The sequence below is a fragment of the Mauremys reevesii genome, linkage group 25 (genome assembly GCF_016161935.1).
Source record: "Mauremys reevesii isolate NIE-2019 linkage group 25, ASM1616193v1, whole genome shotgun sequence".
NCBI lineage: Eukaryota > Metazoa > Chordata > Testudines > Geoemydidae > Mauremys > Mauremys reevesii.
Genome location: NC_052647.1, coordinates 21,600,539 through 21,619,115, shown reverse-complemented (window position 1 = coordinate 21,619,115; position 18,577 = coordinate 21,600,539).

The window sequence follows — 18,577 nt, the reverse complement described above, 5'->3', positions numbered from 1 at the left end:
CGGTGAGAAACTAGCACCTAGAACTTGAACAAAAGCAAAAAATAGTTGATATGGAAGGAGAAGTTGCTGAAAGAGCACGCGGGTTTTTTTAACATGAACAAAAAATGGCAGATATTTGATTGCAGGAACTAGAAGTTAAGGTAAAAGTGGACAGACTGAAGCTCCTACTCAAGAGATTAAAGGAACAGCAGGAACTGTGTCATCCTGAAAAACCAGCTCCTCTCAACAGCAAAGATGGGGATAGAATCTATCCAGTTTGTAACAAAGTTGTTATGTTGTTTGACTCTAAGCAGTTGTCTGCGTGTAACCAAATTTACCCCAACACTGCCACCTTTTATGTAAATTCTTTTACTGTGAGCTCAGGTGACAGTAACCCCATAACTTGTGCATAGAATGTAAAAGTCGATGGTAAAAGCTGTTTAGGGCAAATTACAGTGTGAGGTTCCTCTCTGGGTGGTATCTGGACTGGTGATCTGCTAGGTCACTCCAATCCTTGACTCTGGGAGCCAGCCTTACCCTGCTCTGCTGTGAGAACCCCCACTCCGGGGCTGTTCACGCACAGCCTCTGGCATATAAGCTGCTCCTTGGACTGTGCAACTGAATGACACTAGCCAATATCTCCGGTCCCAGACACAACCCTAGGAACCTCCATCTTGCAGTGTCCAGTTATGCCTGCTGGACACTGCAAGCTTATATGAGTTTGTCAATTTAACAAGAAATTGATATGCACCAGGCTTCAAACCAAATGCACTGCTTCAGGTAGAATAAACCAACACATTTATTCACTACAAAGATAGATTTTAAGTGATAGGCAAAAAGTCAGAGCGGTTACCAAAAGAAAAGGGGGCAAAAGACATATCTGGCTTCAAGACTAAGCCTGATAAGTTTATGGAGGGGGTGGTATGATGGGATAGCCTAATTTTGGCAATTAATCTTTGATTATCAGCAGGTAAATATGCCCAGTGGTCTGTGATGGGCTGTTAGGTGGGGTGGGATCTGAGTTACTACAGAGAATTCTTTCCTGGGTGCTGGCTGGTGAGTCTTGCCCATATGCTCAGGGTTTAACTGATCGCCATATTTGGGGTCGGGAAGGAATTTTCCTCCAGGGCAGATTGGCAGAGGCCCTGGAGGTTTTTCGCCTTCCTCTGCAGCATGGGGCACGGGTCACTTGCTGGAGGATTCTCTGCAGTTTGAGGTCTTCAAACCACGATTTGAGGACTTCAATAACTCAGCTATAGGTTAGGGGTTTGTTACAGGAGTGGGTGGGTGAGATTCTGTGGCCTGTGTTGTGCAGGAGGTCAGACTAGATGATCATAATGGTCCCTTCTGACCTTAAAGTCTATGAGTCTATAAATAAAGTATAAGCACGCAGTCTAAACTCTCAACCCTATTAGACTGGGCAGCAACTAGATGAAGCAGTTTTTCTCACCCACTGGATACTGCAGTCCTTAATATATAGGTTTGTTCCTTAAACCTGGGCCAATCTCCTCTGTTGGAGTCTTGTCTTCTTCTCGGTGTCTTAGTTGCTTGCAGCGAAGGTGGGGCAGGAGAAGGGCCCCGTATGTGTCCACTCTGCCTGTTTTATACCCTCGGTCCGTGTGCTTGGGGAGCACAAGTCCAGAGATTTGGGGGGGGAGGGCATTGCTGAGTCGCTCCCCGCAAGGCTGAGCAATTCCCCTGGTGTGTTCTCATGCAGGTGAATCATTGATTTGTAGCTCCCTTGCTAGACAATGGCTGTTGATGGGTTGTTTGACACCCTGCCTGGGTGTTGGTTACTTTCCTTGCTGTTGCCTCTGGAGAGCTAATATCTGTCTGATTCCCCAACTTACAGCATGTTTTAGTGACCACCATACAACACAATTCTCATAACTTCGTATGCATTAATGATACACATATATGGATAGAGAAATGACTTTCAGCAGATCATAAACTCTCCCCTGATACCTTACAAGGCATGCTTTCTATGTGAGATCACGATTATATGAAAATGAGGAATATGGGGGTTACAGGACGCTCCCCCAAGGTATAGAATATCACATACAGCTTCTAACATCACTCTTGTTGAAGCAGATCTTGTCAAAGAGGAAGATTACTTACCAAATAAGAGTGTGAATATTGTAATCCTCTACGAGTTTACTGTGTGTGTGCCTTTAGCCAGAATCCATCTTGAACGGAATGGTGTTAAACAAGAAGTTATAGCTGGTGTAAGAAAGTTATTGCCTAAGGATCTTTTGATTGGGGATGGTATTAAAGCTTTGTTCAGTCAAGTTAATGACATAAACAAGTCACAGGAAAGAAATAATCCTGAACCTGTGTCTACTAGGGGCAAGGATTTGCCTATGGAGGGTTTCTCCAGATGTTTGTCTGAGGACGACAGCTGTTTGTGTCTGCAAAGAAGCAGTACATACGTGGAAGAAATTTCTGAGTGTCTGTCTGGTATCTCAGAAGTGAATCTGGTATTAAATAAGGCTCAGGAAGGTGTTTCTCTAGAGCAAATTCAAATTGGTGGTCAGGTTAAAGCCCTGACTGAGGAAGGAAGGGGACAGTCTTGGGGAGTGGGACACTGTTGGCTAGTAATACGACACTATTTGTGGAAAACAGCAGTTTATCTGTTAAGGGAGGGGAAGGCAAAGAGAGTTTAGGTGAGCCTAGGCAGCCTTCTGAGCTGATGGCTTGGGCTAATCAGCAGTTTGGGAAGGCGAGGTTAGTGGGACATGAGTATCCATGTGCCTTACCTGTTACCAGAGTGGAGAATTGGGACAGAGAAGGAAATGTTCCCGTGTCTGTTAGGGGTAATGACTTGCCTATGAAGGGAGCTACGCCCATCTCCAAGCAGTGGTCTGTGAATGGTTATGTGTGCTGGGACAAGAGAAATGAGATCCCAAGTGGTGTGTCCGTTACAGGGGATGTTTCTCCAGCTCTTTTCTGTCTGTACAGCAGACAGAAGAAGCCTGTCAGCCTATGATGGCTGAAAATGTATCAGTTGACCCAGAGTTGATTCTATATACAACTAAAGCCCAGGAAGGAAGTGGTCCTGAATTTGTGTCTGCTAGAGATGGTGACGTTGTAACTAGGCTGCATCCAGTTAATGTCATAAATAGCTCCCAGAGACCAAGTGATTCAGCTTCTATTTTGCCTGTTGCTAGTGTGTTGCTGGGTAAAGATAAGACAACCTTGTCTGATCAGGGTGATATATCATAGCCAGGGCACAAGGAAAGCGTGAAGGTGATTTGACTGTTACCCACTGACAGCGTGGAAACTTGTAACAAGGAAGCGCATGCTTCTAATCTTTTGACTTTGAAGTCTAGCAGTTTACTTGAAAGGGAGTTTTGTGAAAATCCTCCTGATGGGACAGAGGTGATTCTGGATTTAAGGGAAACCCAGAAAGGGCCTGCTGTTGCTCAGGAAAATGTTCCTTTAGAGCAAGTCCTAGGTGAAAAGGGTAAGGGCAGAATTTCTGTGAAAAATGGGTTGTTGCTTAGAAAGATTCCTGAAGAGAAAAATCTTCAGGGTAGTTTTTGCAAGTGGTTTGCTGCAACTGATGGGTGTGGAAGGGATTTGATTGAGTTAACTCCGGGTGAATCACTGTATAGAGACAGCAACAGTTTGTTTGGGAGACTTGTTTAACTGCCAGAGTCCTTCTGAGATATATAGAGCCACTGACTTCGCTTTAGAAAAAGGCCCTGTGTGGCTGGCTTTGAGTAGGTTTTAGATGGAATGAAAATTGTCAGGGAATTTGAACGGCCCTGTGACCAGGTGGCTGTGCTTGACCAGCTGGTTGGGAAGACAATGTTGTTGGGACAGGAATGTCTCCATGTTGATTCTTTGAGTAAGCAGTGTGTGACTCAGGTACTGAGGAAAGATCGGGATACTGGCTTTTCAGGGCAGAACAGCCTCATGACTGAACTCACAAGGGTGCAGGGGAGAGCAGGCAAACTCTCACCCTTAGACACTTTGAATTTGTTTGGTATCTCTTTAAAACAGAGTCCAGTCTCTGAGTTGCTGGTGGTGCTAAATTCAGAAGCAAGCATGCAGGAGAGCATCTGTGTAGGCCAATCTGTGGCTCTGGAGCCACATGCAGCTCTTCAGAAGTTAATATACAGCTCCTTGTACAGGCACCAACATAGGCGCCGACTCTGTGGGTGCTCCGGGGCTGGAGCACCCACGGGGAAAAATTAGGCTCTGTGGGTGCTCCGGGGCTCTGCACCCACCGGCAGCCAAGCTCCCTCCTCCTCGCCTCCTCCCCCCAGTGTGCCATGTCCCCGCTCCTCCCCATCCCAGTGCTTCCCGCTCCCCCACCACCTAACAGCTGTTTGGCGGCGCTTAAGACTTTCTGGGAGAGAGGAGGAGAAACGGGGACGCAGCGCGCTCAGGGGAGGAGGTGGAGAAAAGGCTGTGATGAAATGGGACTGTTCTTAATGTTTCCTCTGAATAGTGTAGGGACGCCTCAGTTTCCCCTGTGCATTTCTTAAGTCTCTAGGTGGTGGGATAAAGGCCACACTCTGTCTCCTGGCAACTCATGGCCGGGGCCCTTCCCCCTGCAAGGGGATGCTAAAGATGTGGGAGACCAAAGAGATCAGGTGACCTCCTGGCCCCGGAAAGAGACAAAGCCGAGAGAGGAGGGGCTGGAGGGGAGTCAGTTTGGGAGCTAGCTGGGGACGAGGGGTGAGTGCAGATGTGGGTGTCTGGCTCGTGGCCCTCCCCCCCCGCCCCAGGATGGACCCGGCTGAGGGGTCCTGTTCTCTGTACCTACCAGCTCTGTTTTAGACCATGTTCCTGTCATCTAATAAACCTCTGTTTTACTGGCTGGCTGAGCGTCACGTCTGACTGCGGAATTGGGGTGCGGGATCCTCTGGCTTCCCCAGAACCCTGCCTGGGTGGACTCGCTGTGGGAAGTGCGCAGAGGGGCAGAGGATGCTGAATGCTCCAAGATCAGACCCAGGAAGGTGGAAGCCGTGTGAGCTTCTTGCCTTGAAGACGGTCTGCTCACAGAGAGGAGACTTCACCAGAGTCCTGACTGGCTTTGTAGGGAGCAGTTGCCTGGGGACTTCGTGACAGGGGCAGGGCAGGGTTGGGGACCTGGGGGAAGGGGTAGAATGGGGGTGGGGCGAGGGCGGTGCAGGGATGGGAAGAGGTGGGGTGGGGGGAGTGGAGGGCGGGGAATTGAGCACCCACGGGGCAGAGGGGAAGTCAGCGCCTATGGGCACCAACTCCAGGGCTGGAGCTACAGGCGCCAACTTTCCAATGTGCCGGGGGGTGCTCACTGCTCAACCCCTGGCTCTGCCACAGGCCCTGCCCCCACTCCACCCCTTCCCACCCCCTCCCCTGAGCCTGCCGTGCCCTCGCTCCTCCCCCTCAGAGCCTCCTGCATGCCACAAAACAGCTGATTGGGCTGTGCGGAAGGAAGGGGAGGCCCTGATCAGAGGGGCTGCCGGTGGACAGGAGGTGCTGGGAGTGGGGGGGAGCTGATAGGGGGGCTGCTGACATATTACTGTGGCTCTTTGGCAATGTACATTGGTAAATTCTGGGTCCTTCTCAGGCTCAGGTTGGCCTGGTATAGATGTTCATAGCCCGGAGGGTCTGCAGTTGGCGAACACACCTAGCCACCAGCGGAATTCCTGTAAGCAGGAAGTTTCAGTTTTCAACCTTCTAGGAAAAAAATGGGGGGAGAAAGACTTGCCTGTAGCTGTTAGCAAAAAGGACACACCCAGCTGGCCAGTGGATTCTGTTAGCAAAAAAGCTCAGATTTTGACCCTCCAGAACAGGAAGAGAGGGAAAAAGTTGATCATGATAATGAAAGCCACAGGTTAACCCTAAGATGCCAAAACCACAGTGGTACTGAAGCAAAGGCAGGGCATGACACTAATGATTGTGAATGTACACCCGCAAGAAATTGGATGTTAATGTTAACTTTTGGGACGGTGGTGCTGATACCAAGAACTGTAAAAATGTACAATGTGCAGGGTCTCTTGAAAAAAACCCTGGAACGTGTTCAGAATGGTGCGTACTAGAAACCCTTATGATTATACTGTTTGGTTCAACAAGAACACGCTTCGTATTAAAGAGCCCAATAATGTTAAGGTTTCACAGCTAATGCATAGACACATTTCTAAAACTTTCCACAGCAGAAAAACCACGAGAAGCTTGAACTGCTGTGCACAAAGAGAAACTGAGGCACAACAGCTCACAGCCTTCGTGGCTGAATGCCAGAGTAAGTGCTCTCTAAAGAACATGAATGGCTATGTTAAATTAACACAGACCAGACCCTGGAATCACTAAAGTGTTTCACAAAGTATGGGCTAAGATTTTGTCTGAGGCCAAAGCAGGCATCAATAATTTGGCCTTACAAAGAATTCAATATAAACACGGCTCATATCAATGTCGGAAGGTCCTTAAGGTGTATTCAAGAGCCCTAATTTCGCCCTTCCACACCAGTCTAACATTGGGGGTGTGACACATGGCTAGAAAGGGTTAAACATCCTGCAAAATAAATAACCCTCAAAAGACATGTGGGGAGATAATGTTTGTGGTTTTGTATATTTACATAGGTATGAGTAGGGTCGACAATGTAATCAGCAGTCCCTGCCTCTGCTGCAGTCTGATAACTCAGAGGTCAAAAAAAGATCCTAGCATTTAAATGAATTGTAAAAATGGGATATCTCGCTATTCATCTCTCTTTGAAATGTACTGTGAATGGTGGAGGAAAAAGCAAATGGCCTTATGTTAATTCTATAGCTAAGTACCATGATGGACCTCCTTCAAAGTCATCCCAATTACCTTTTGTTCCCCAGGAAATCCCAACTTGTCAAAGAGGCCATGAAAGTGTCTAAAAGATCCTTGGGTCCTGATTCTGTCATCTCAGATCTGCTTAGACTTCATGAGGGGAAGTTTGAGTCGCAAGACTGAGGTCCCAGTTATGCTGGTACGCCCTGAATATGAGATTTGGACATTGGACTATGACCTATGAGCTGAACTCTTTGCAACTACAGAGCTCACCATCTCTGCTGTGAATCTGAACCTCAGCAAATTGAACTCATGTCTGTATGTATATTGATCTTTTAATCACACTCTCTCTTTTGTTTTTTAATACATTTTAGTTTCGTTAAGAAGAATTGGCTGTTGCGTGTATTTGGGTGAGATCTGAAACATTCATGAACCTGGGAGTTGCTGTGTCCGATCCCTTGGGATTGGTAGAACCTTTTCTTTTCTAGGATGAAAGAAGATTTGCAGAAATGTTCATCGTATTTGATGTGGGTACCTGGATGGGGGGCGTGAGGGAACTGTGTTGTTTGGACTTGGGAGTAACCAGTGAGGTAATAAAGAAGCTGTTTTGCGCTGACTTGGTGAATCTAAGTATTGGAATGTCCCCCAGCTTTTGGGGTTTGGCTGCCCCATTGTGTGCAGTTCACCCTAATGGAGTGACCCCAGCTGGCTCCCCACTAGGACCCCGGTCACAGCTCCGGGCACCTTCCCCCTCCTCCCCGTCCCAGGGATGTTCCCAGTCCCCTCCTCAGCCCACGGCTGCCCTGAGCCCCATCTCTGCCCGGGGCTGAGCCCAGCCGGGGACGAGGGTCGGTTTGCTGGATGTGGACGGGGAAACAAAGGTCTCTAACTCCATCCCAGTGCCGGGGTCCCCCAGAGTCCCTCCTCTGCACATCCAGCCATCACCTGCCACATGGGTGCTGCCGCTAGCTGAGCGGCCCCACCATGGCTACAGGGGCACCGGGCATATCGGGGGGCGGGTGGGATAGGTGGCTGGGGGTCTCCAGACGAGGTGAGTTTGGGGATGGAAGGGATGTACAGGGAGGGGGTATCTTGTCCCGACCACAGGGCTGTTTGATGAAGCAGGACCCCCAGGATCTCACCTCGAGCCGCAGGCCCCAGAGCAGCCCGGCAGGTCTCACTCAGCAGCCAAGGCCTGTCCTGGCCTGGAGCCCCCCAGCCCAAGTGTTGTGGGGGCTGGAGGGACATGGAACTTCCTTGGGTTGCTCCAGGTCAGGCTTCCTGGGACCCTCAGTATAAATAGGATCCTGCCCGGCTCTGGGAGGACGTCCCCAGCCCTGATCGGTGGCTGCTGGGTGCTAGGAAACAAGCCACTCTGCACCCTAATTGCGGCTCTGCAGGAGGCTGCGGCCTCCCCACAAGCCACAGAGCAGCCGGCAGTGTCTCTGCCAGCGCTGGGAATAACAGCCATGCACCCAGCGCTGATCACGGGCTGGGCACCAGCTCTGGGCAGCGCTGAGATGCCGGGGTCATTAACTGCCCGCAGTGACCCGGTTCCTGGGGGCGGCTGTGCCCAGACAGCGGCCATGGAGTGCAGGCCTCTGAAGAGCATTGGGCAGAGAAACCCTGAGGAGTCCCTTCATGGCACGGGATTCCCTCTGCATCAGTAACCAGCCACCTCTCCAGCCCAGTGCTGGGGACGCTGTGCTGTGCTGCGGGTATAAGCTGCCCCCTGAGGTCCTGGCCTTGGCATTATTCAAATATCCTGGTGCTTTTGGACAATGGTGGGTGCTAGCACCAGGGGCTTGACCTCAGGCCAGCTTGGGTCATCACATTCCACCTCCAGATCTCCCCTGGGGTACAGGGCTCCTTCACTTCCTGTCCTAAACTGTGTGCTGTTGCAGTGTGCTGTCAAACAGCTGCTGTGTCCCACCCCAGAGGTGGAAGCATTTCAGTGAGAGGTGGGAGGAGGTAGGAGATTCCTTGGTAAACAGAGCCTGACTGTTTTTTCGGGAGCCCTGGGGCGGGGGGGGGGGCAATGGGCTGTAGAAAACAAAGAGAGGATTATCACAGCAAGACCCTGACCTAGAAATGGGGAGATGGTTTGAGCACACAACCGGAAGCCAGGCTGATCCCGGCTCTGCCACCGGCTTGTGGGGTGACCTTGGGCAAGGCCTCAGTTTCCCCATCTGTAAAATGGGGATAATGATAGTGACCAATTCAGAAGGGGCTGTGAGGAGGCATCTGTCTGTCCCCATGAATACACATCATCTCTCGCTTTCTATCTATCCCCTACACACCCATCATCTATGTGTCTATGTACCCATCCTGTGTCCCTCACCCTGGTGTCTGCCCCTGTGCTCTCTGTGCAGTGGTTGGAAGCTGTGAAATCCTGCCCAGAATTGCCCCTTCGGCAGTGCTGTGGCATGTATGTCTGGGCTCCTTATGGTGGGGGGGAGTGGATGACGGGGGAAGGGAAGTGCCAGCAACTGAGATAAATCTTGCCTCCCCGGGCCCCACGGGGCGCTGAGTAACGCTCCCTCCCTGGAGCCGGTCAGGCTGCTCCTGCCCTGTGCTCTGGATGTTCCACTGACTAAGGAGGGGAAGGGAATCACACATTCCTGGACTTGTATGGTAAAAGGCAGTGGGTGCTCGATGCACAGGGGCAGCAGGCAGCTCCGGGGGTGTGTATGGGGGCGGCATATGGAGGGATCTGACTTCTTGGGACTCTGAGCAACCAACAACAGCAAAGCCAAGTGGCCGGAGGCCCTTCCCCTGCTCTCCGCACAGGGGTTCTGGTGCCTGGGTACTTTGGGGGCAGCAGGGTTTGCCCCACGTGCGTATGTGCCAGGGGAGTCCCATCTGACCCCTCTCCCCAGGGTCGCAGATACCAATGGGGCCCACCTGGCAGGTGGGTATGAGCCAGCTGCGCCCTGGATGGAGCCGCTAATTCCTGCCACCAGATGGAAACAACTTTCAGTCACTCTCAGCTTGGGCTATGTGTGAACCAGTGCCCCAGAGGGGAAGGGCCTGTGTCCCATTCCCCCACCTCGCGGGCCAGCCAGTCCCCCCACCCGGGGGCCGGATCGGAGTGAGCACACTAGAGGGAAAAGGCCCTGCCCCTCTCAGCCAGCACCGTAAATGAGGGGACAGTTACCCATAGTTAGGAGGGTCTCTTCTGAGCTGTTTGCTGTGGGGGTGAGGGGCACAATCACCCCCAGGCTTAGTCCAGCCCTCTCTGCCCACTGAGACGGGGGGCACATGGCCAAAGACTGCAGGGCCATCACCCCCACGTGGCGGGGAGAAGCACAAACAGACTCCAGGGCACAGCGGGAGACAGGATCCCCGTGAGGCTCTAACAGGCCAGAAGGGGCTCAGCAGATTCTAACTCCCTTCACACTGAACCCTGTGGCAGAGCAGCCCAGGGCAAGCCTTGGCCTCCCCAGAAGCAGGGCTGCAAGCTCAGGGGTCCTGCCTGGTGCTTCCTGTTGCACAGCCATGGAGCTCTGCCCTTCATCAATAAATCTCACAGGACTTTCCCCAGGAGGTCACTATAGTCTCTGCTGTTTTACAGATGGGGAAACTGAGGCACAGGGCAAAGAAGTGACTTGCCCAGGATTATCCAGCAAGCTAATAGCAGAGCGAGGATTTGAACCCACTTCTCCAGGTTACAACCCTCACCACTAGGCCAGTCTCCACTGCCTCTCACCAGCTCCTGCAGATCGGCAGTGTAAGAGCCCCACAGCAGCAGGTGTGCGGGGATCTGCTCCCCATGGAGGGCTCCTCCTGACCCCTCACAGTTAGTGACCAGCTGCAGCAGCAGGGCTACTTGCTCCTCTCAAAGGCTCCAGAGATGGGTTTGCTCCAGACCCACCCACTGAGGCCCCTGGAATCTTGCTGAGCTCTTGGCCACGGGCTCAGCTAATGAATAGCAATGCCCCAGAGCAGGCCAGGGGCAGGCAGGTGGATTTGATCTGTTAACAATCGGCTAATTAGCAGCTGAATTCTCAGCCAGCTAACCAGGCCCCCGGGAGGCGCCCCTGAGAGAGACTGACTTGATTTTGCCCTGAGGAGCAGGGCGGGGATGGGGTCAGCGAGTGGGGGAAGGCCCGAGGCACAGGGCAGAACGGCAGGGCAAAGATGCGGCACTCGGGGACCGGACGTGGCGGCAGTCGGGGCCCCCAAGGCCGTGCCGGTCAGCAGGAAAAGCCAGCGATTGCACAGACGGCAAAGGAAAGCAAGAGCAGAATCTGTTCCAGGCCCGTGAGCTGGTGGCCGAGCACCAGCCTTGGAGCTCCCGGCCGGGGCTTGATGTGACAAAGCAGCATTTTGCCCCAGGCTGGGGACCTGCAGCCCCAAAGCGCCTTTCTGGGAGAGGCGCAAAGCGCGGTGGGCGTGACAGAGATGCTAGCGACTGATCAGGCTCCCAGCCTTGAGATGTGTCTCCAAACGCCTGGAGTCTTTTCTGCGCCTCTGGTCCCGGTGCCTGGGCTGGGAATTGGGTACGGCCAGGCTCCCCCTGGGGCGATGGTGCCTCCGAGCCAGGGGCGGCGGACTGGAAGTGGAAGAGCCTGGCCAGAACAGCAAGCCTGGCATTTCCACATGGTATTTAGCATCTCAGGGACGATCAGTGCGAACACCAAAGCCATTTGTCTGGCATCACCTGCTGCCATCTCTGAGCTGGCTCGTGTGTCCCTGTGCTCCCCTTCGTGGGTGAGCCATGGCGCTTCGCACGCCAGGATGGGAGCCCGGACGCCTGGGGTCTGTTCCCATTCTGCCACCAATTCCCTGCTGTGTCCCCTGGGGTGAGTCCTTTCACCTCCTGGGTCCCAGCCCCCCTCTGCGCAATGGGGATGAGACCTTCCTCGGGAGAGGGCTGGGTCATTTTTGCAAGAGGTTCCCTGTGGTGGGCCCATGCTCTGCACACGCGTGTGCTCAGTGTGTGCACGCTCCTACATGTGCAACCCTCTGCCCCGCAGAGCACCGTGAGCCCCGGTCACGAGCAGACAGCCTGGCTTCCGGGGGCTCTGCGCCCCTGTGGAGCGTGGGGCAGTGGGCTCGGCCACCCCGGCCCTCAGGGCATTCCCAGTGCTGTGGGCCGCCACATGCAGACAGCTCTCCCTCGCCACCCCCACCCCGCGCACACTGAGGGACATCCTGCCGTCTGGCCGGCGCGTGGCTGCCGGAGGGCAAGTGGCCTCCAGTCATAGCTGCTGGCGACATGAGGTCCTTATCTGGGGGCCGCGCTGCCCCCCGCCAGCTTCCCGCCATGGCTATATAGGGCCTGCGCCAGGAGCAGTGAGTCAGCCGCCGTGATTGGCAGGGCCGGGGCCTGGATCCTGCCACCTCGCTCGGCTCCGGCTGCAATGACTCAAAGGAAACTCTTTGTAAACACAGGCCAGGGATATGGCCATAATTAGCCGGGCCTGCAGGAGCTCCTGGTGGGGGGGGGTTCTCCTGTGCTTGTTTCCTTTGGCTGCAGCTTCCCCCCCCAACCGCCCCAGCCCACGTCATACTGAGCAGCGGGACCAGGTCAGCTCCAGATCCAGCCCCAGCTCTGAGGTTCCTGGGAAGAGCTGAGCGAGCGTAGCAGCAGCCACCAATCCCCCCCTCCCACCACTCCCCTGCCCCCACATGGCCTGCAGCACAGCTCCCTGGCATCCCACTGTGCCCAGCATAGTGTGACCCCCGGGCCCTGGGGACGGGATCCTGGCCCCTGGGGGCCGCCCTGAGCCCTGCATCCAACTGACACTACCCATCCTAATGGGCATGACAGGCCGGGGGCATGGATCCCTCCGGGCAGCCAGAGCAGCGCCCGGCGGGTCAGAGAGCTCAGCGCAGCAGGCCCGGATACAGCCCATCAGGGTGGGCAAAGGCTGGGGAAGGGCCTTGCCCAAGGGATAACGACAGAGCTGGCGGCTTCCCGAGATGGCTCTTAGCGCCCCACTCCACCCACCCCACATGTTGGGTGACCAGCGGGGCCACTCCTATGACAGCAGGATGTCCCCAGTTCCGAGCACCCCATGCCCCCCGGCACAATCATCCAGCGCCCCCTGCACCCAATGGCCCCCAGCACTCTCATTCGGCCCCCAGCACCCTCATCCAACCCTCTGCATCCCAGGGGGAGGGATAGCTCAGTGGTTTGAGCATTGGCTTGCTAAAGCCAGGGTTGTGAGTTCAATCACTTAAGGATCTGGGGCAAAAATTGGTCCTGCTAGTGAAGGCAGGGGGCTGGACTAGATGACCTTTCAAGGTCCCTTCCAGTTCTAGGAGATTGGTATATCTCCAATTATTACCTAACCCCCTGCACCCCATGGCCCCCAGCACCCTCATCCAACCCCATGTTCGCCCAGCACCCTCATCCAATCCCCTGAACCCTATGCCCCCAGCACCTTCAGCTGACCCCCCCTGGTCCAGGAGCCGACTCCTAGTGTGGTCAAGGACCCGGCCACACCTGCTTCTGCATGGCTAGTGCAGGGCTGGGCAGGCTGATAAGGTCAGGGATGGGGGGAGTGGAGCAGTGGGGGGGCCCTGCTTCCTGCTGTTTGTATGGGTGGATCAAACAAAGGTTAAAGAGCCTCTGGCCGGGGGCAGCCAAGGGAGGGCTGTGCCCGGCAGGGAGGCTTCCTCGAAAGATGCTGTGAAATGCGCCTGCCCCATGGAACCCGGCCAGCCCAGATCCGCTGCCCTTTGATCCTGGCCACAGGGCTGCCCCCGTGGGACTCGGCTTGTGTCACAGTTAGAGGGAGACAGAGCCCAGGAGAGACTCAGAGACTGAGATGGACAGACAGAGGAGCTGGTCTGTAGGAGCCCCAGGCAGTTTCTGGGCTCCTCTCACAGCTCTGGTGCTTTCTCTCAAAGCCCTTTGGCAGCAACTGTCTCCCATTTACCAGTGGGGAAACTGAGTCACGCGGCTCCCCCCCAGCTCACCTTGCAGGGCAGCGGCAGACCAGAGCCCAGCAGCCTGGGCTCAGACTCTCAGGGAAACACGTGCTCCTGCATGTGCCATGCGGGACGGCTGAGTGAGCTCCAGGCAGGGCCCTGGTCATGTCTGGGGGCACAGCCTGACTGGGCAACTTAATCACAACACAACCAGCTCCTGGCCCCGCAGCCCTGGTGAGAGCCACCGCCACTGCCAGGGACATCAGGAGCCGCCTGTCTGTGAGCCCCCGTGTCCCCTGCAGCCTGTTATTAACAGCCAGGAAATGCCCGTAGCAAGCGCATTGTTCCCACCCGTCCCCATCCCTTCCCTCGCCAGGCCCTGCAGGAAACGCTCCCATTGTCTGCTGGGCAGGGGGAATCCGGCCGCCGGAGCCCTGTCTAACGCGGCTTGGAGCCGTCTGTTCCCCAGTCCGCCCGGCTGCGGGGGTGGCAGCCACCTGTGGCATTGGCACAGAGAGGGCAGCTCCCGGCAATGCTGCCCCCCACCTGAGTGCTGGGCGGGCTGGGGGAGCGTTCCAGTGCAGCCGCTGCAAGCTGTGTAGGGGTCCCCGGGTAGCCATGGGCCCCAAGGGCCCCGTGTGCCTCAGTCTCTCTCCTCCCCGAGGGGCGCGGGGTGAGGTGAAGTGCTTTGTTTCGTAGGGTTTTGTTTATGTTCCTGCAGCCCCTCTGCAAACAGACATGGCACCATATGCCAGGGCCACGGCCCATGGGAGCCGGGCCGACACCTTCATTTGTCGCCCCGCTGTGTCCCGGGGCTGTGAGTTTGGGGGTGGGGGCAATTCCACAGCGGGGGGAAGGAAAGACGTTTCCAGGCCCAGTTGTTTCACCCAGCAGTGGGCTCGGCGGCGGATGTGACCCAAGGACCAGGGCGCTGGGAAGTGGACAGGGAGGCCTGATAAACCCAGCTCCCCACGCAGCTCGGCAGGGAACCCCCTCCCCTGCACTGCCGCATTGCACACGTGGGAGGAATGTCGCCGCCCCAGCCACGCGTGGCTCCATAGGTGAGGCTGCCACGCCCAGGTGTTGTGTGGGAGGCCCAGGCCAGGCATCGACAGCCAAGGGGAAAATCTGATCTCCCTAGTGCCAAACGGGGGTCAGCAGCAACTGCTCCCTCTGCTGAGCCCCTTCCTGGCTCCCTGCAGCACAGCGCCCCCTGCTGAGCCCCCTCCCTGCAGCACAGCGCCCCCTGCTGAGCCCCCTCCCTGCTCCCTGCAGCACAGCGCCCCCTGCTGAGCCCCCACTCTGCTCCCTGCAGCACAGCGCCCCCTGCTGAGCCCCCTCCCTGCAGCACAGCGCCCCCTGCTGAGCCTCCTCCCTGCTCCCTGCAGCACAGCGCCCCCTGCTGAACCCCCCGCCCTGCTCCCTGCAGCACAGCGCCCCCTGCTGAACCCCCTCCCTGCTCCCCGCAGCACAGCGCCCCCTGCTGAACCCCCACCCTGCTCCCTGCAGCACAGCGCCCCCTAGCACCACACTGGGGACTGCAAGGTGCATCCGCAGAAGAATTCACTCAGGGGATGGCAGCAGCTTCAGGGTGTGAACAGCCCAGACCCGGGAACAAAGGAAGGGCCCATTGTGTTAGAGCGAGGAGGGACTCAGGGTTCTGGGGCAGAGAGACAGGGAGGGGAAATGTCTTGAAGAGAGATCAGCCCTGCCCACCTCTCTGAGGCTCCCCCTGCCTCCTCCCCCGCAGGTGCCCTCTTTCCTCGGCTCTCCCTTCCCCTCCCCCTCTCTCCCCTCCCCTCCCTCCTGCTTCCCCTGTCCCCCAGCTCCCCCTGCCCTCCCTCCCCCGCCCCTCCCCTCCCTCCTCCTTCTCCTGTCCCCCATCTCCTCCTGCCCTGCCCGCCCTCCCCCCGCTCCCCCTCCCTTCCCTCCTCCCCCTCTCCCAGCTCCCCTCGCTCTTCCTCCATTACACCCTCCCATTACATCACACTCCAGCCATGCATCTCCTGCTGTCCAGATTCTTTCCAACCACAAGGCTCATTAGGAGCCCCCCGGAGGGGCTGACCTGGCTGAGGCCAGATTCACTCTCATCCCAGGTGCACGGGCCCACTGGACCCGGTGCCAGCAGGGCAGCCCTGGAGAAGTTCAGTCACTGAGGTCGGGGTAGCCCCGAGCTGGGCTAGCAGCCCTGGGGCAGTCGCGTTTACCCACTTCTCATGGGGGAGTAGGGCCCTTAGTTCAGTTTAGGAGACCCACTTGCTTTTTACGACTGCCTCACTGGCTGGCAGGGGCTGCTGGTTGGGATTGAGGGGCACCAATAGAGCTGGGGGATGGGGGAGCCCAGGGCTGGGACAGCAGGGGGCTGCGGGTCGGGATTGAGGGGCACCTCCGAGCTGTGACTGAAGCTTGGCTCTCTCTAACCTGTGTTTCCCCCTCCCTTTGATGCGTTGACGCGTCCTGAGCCCCAGCAGCTCTGGGGGAACACGGGGGGGGGGGGGTCAGCCCCTTCCCCTCGGTAATAGGTCTCCTCCAGCAGCAGATGCACAGCAGCGTTGGAAACAGGCACCCGGGTTTAGCTGGGTGTCTGCCAGGCAGGGGCTGATTTCAGGCAGGAATCGCAGGATTGTTTTCTCAGCCCTGGCGGCTGGTGCTTCAGCACCTGGGCTGGGCATATCCCTTCCCCTCCCCTCCAGGCGCTGCCCCCCCACCCCCGGCAGCTCTGCTGCTTTGGGAAGGCGCCACTGACCCCTCTCCCCGGGTACTTGTAGGTCACCCCCAGAACCCCCCAGGGGAGCAAGTCCCCAGAGGGGGTTGCCAAGCACACCCCAGTCTTTGACCCTTGACCTGGCTCCCCAGGGCAGGTGTGCAGCGCACTGGCTAAGTGTGTTGCATCCCCCCTCTGGATGAGATAGAGGATAACAGCCTTCTACTGCTGCCCACCAATGGAGCCACTCCTTTACTAAGTGCTAGAGGCCTGGAAGAGGGGAGCTGAGCCCTTTGGGCAATCTGGCTCCAGCAGTCCCACCCACAGTCCTGCAGGGGGTGGGGCTGGGGCAGGGCCGAGACCTGAACCCATGTCTCCTGACCCCCAGCCCTGCACCTGAACCAGGTGAGCATCTGTACAGCCCTGCCCACCCCCACCTCCCCTACCCCATCTCCCCTACCCCCATTCTCAGCTCCCCTACCCCCACCCTAACACTCCATCTCCCCTACCCCCCACATCTCCTACACCCCGCATCTCTCCTACCCCACCCCAACACTCCAACATCTCCCTACCCCCACATCTCCTACCCCTGCACCTCCCCATCCCCTACACCCCATCTCCTACACCCCTCTCCCCCCCCCCCCCCCCAACAACATCTCCCCTCCCCCCCCACATCTCCTACCCTGCACCTCCCCATCCCCTACACCCCATCTCCTACACCCCGCATCTCTCCTACCCCACCCCAACACTCCAACATCTCCCCTACCCCCACATCTCCTACACCCTGCACCTCCCCATCCCCTACACCCCATCTCATCTCTCCTACCCCACCCCAACACTCCAGCTCCCTACCCCACATCTCCTACCCCATGCACCTCCCCATCCCCTACACCCCATCTCCTACACTCCCCATCTTCCCTACCCCACTCTCCCCATCCCCATCCTTACATCCCACATCTCCCTACCCCCTGCACCACCACATCCCCATGCCCTATACCCCAACTCCTAACCCCCACCCCAGCACCCCACACCTACATCTCCCTACCCCACACATCTGCTACACCCCTATCCCAACACCCCTCAAATCTCCTATCCCTCTGCCCCACCCCATCTCCTACACCCTCATCCCAATACCCCAAATCTACCCCCTGCCCACCCCACCCCATCTACACCCCCATCCCAACACCCCACACATTTCCTACACCTCCCTCACACACACGATCAAGTTGGGATTTTTTTCCCTTATCCCCAGAATTCCCACCAGAGATGCCCTCCTGCCATTGACACTGCTCCAGGGCACGGTGGGATGGAAACATCTGCAAGTCAGCCAAGCACTCTCCCTGCAGCCCAGAGGTGTGGGCCAAATCCTCCCCTCCCCCACCGTCCGGTTCTGTTCACAGTCAGGCTTTCCTGTCTGGTAATAGCTCAGAGCACTGCGAGCAGAGCCGGGCCCCTCCTGTTACTGCACCCCTGGCCTGTGAACTGCTGGAGAATCCCCATTGGTGGTGACAGTATGGGGGCTATGGCACATGGCAGGGCCATAGTAATTCTGCCCAGCAGGGGGCTGCATGGTGACACCCACAGCATCTTCTGCTGGACTGCAGGGAGAACATGACGGGGCAGGATACAGTTGCTGGCATGTGACTGTGGTGGGGGCTGGGCTCAGACCCCACTCCTGGGGAAGGCCTTGCCCCCCCACAGCAGGCAGGGCAGAGGAGAGCGGGGGTCCCAGTCTGCTCTGCCTGTGCAGCACCAGGGCTCTGTAGGCTCAGCTGGGCAACACAGACTCTCCCTCAAAACACAGCCTGGGCGGCTCTGGGGCTGCCCGGCCCAGGAACTCCCACAGCCTGGAGTGGGGCGGCCTGTTTGCCACAGCCAGGGCCCTGGCAGGAAGGAGGGGGAGCCCTGCTCTGGGGATGGCAGTGAGTCCTGGGCTCTGTGTATGGGCCCGGCCTGGGGGCCCTGTGCTGGGAGTGGTGAGGGGAGGTCCCGAGACCAGGGGGTCAGCAACGCACCCAGAAGCTTCTCCAGAGCCCGGTGAGGGGCAGTGCAGGGTGGGAGCCCTGTGCTGGGGGGCTGGGGGCAGTGCGGGGCGGGAGGGCTGGGGACAATGCCGAGCCGGGGCCCTGTGCTGGGGCGGGGGGAGCTGGAGGCAGTGCGGGGCTGAAGGCAGTGTGGGGCAGGGAGCCTGGGGTGGGGGTGGGGCCGGGGGGCAGTGCCGGGCAGGGGCCTGGAGGGGGGGGGGGGGGGGAAGTGTAGGGCCGGACC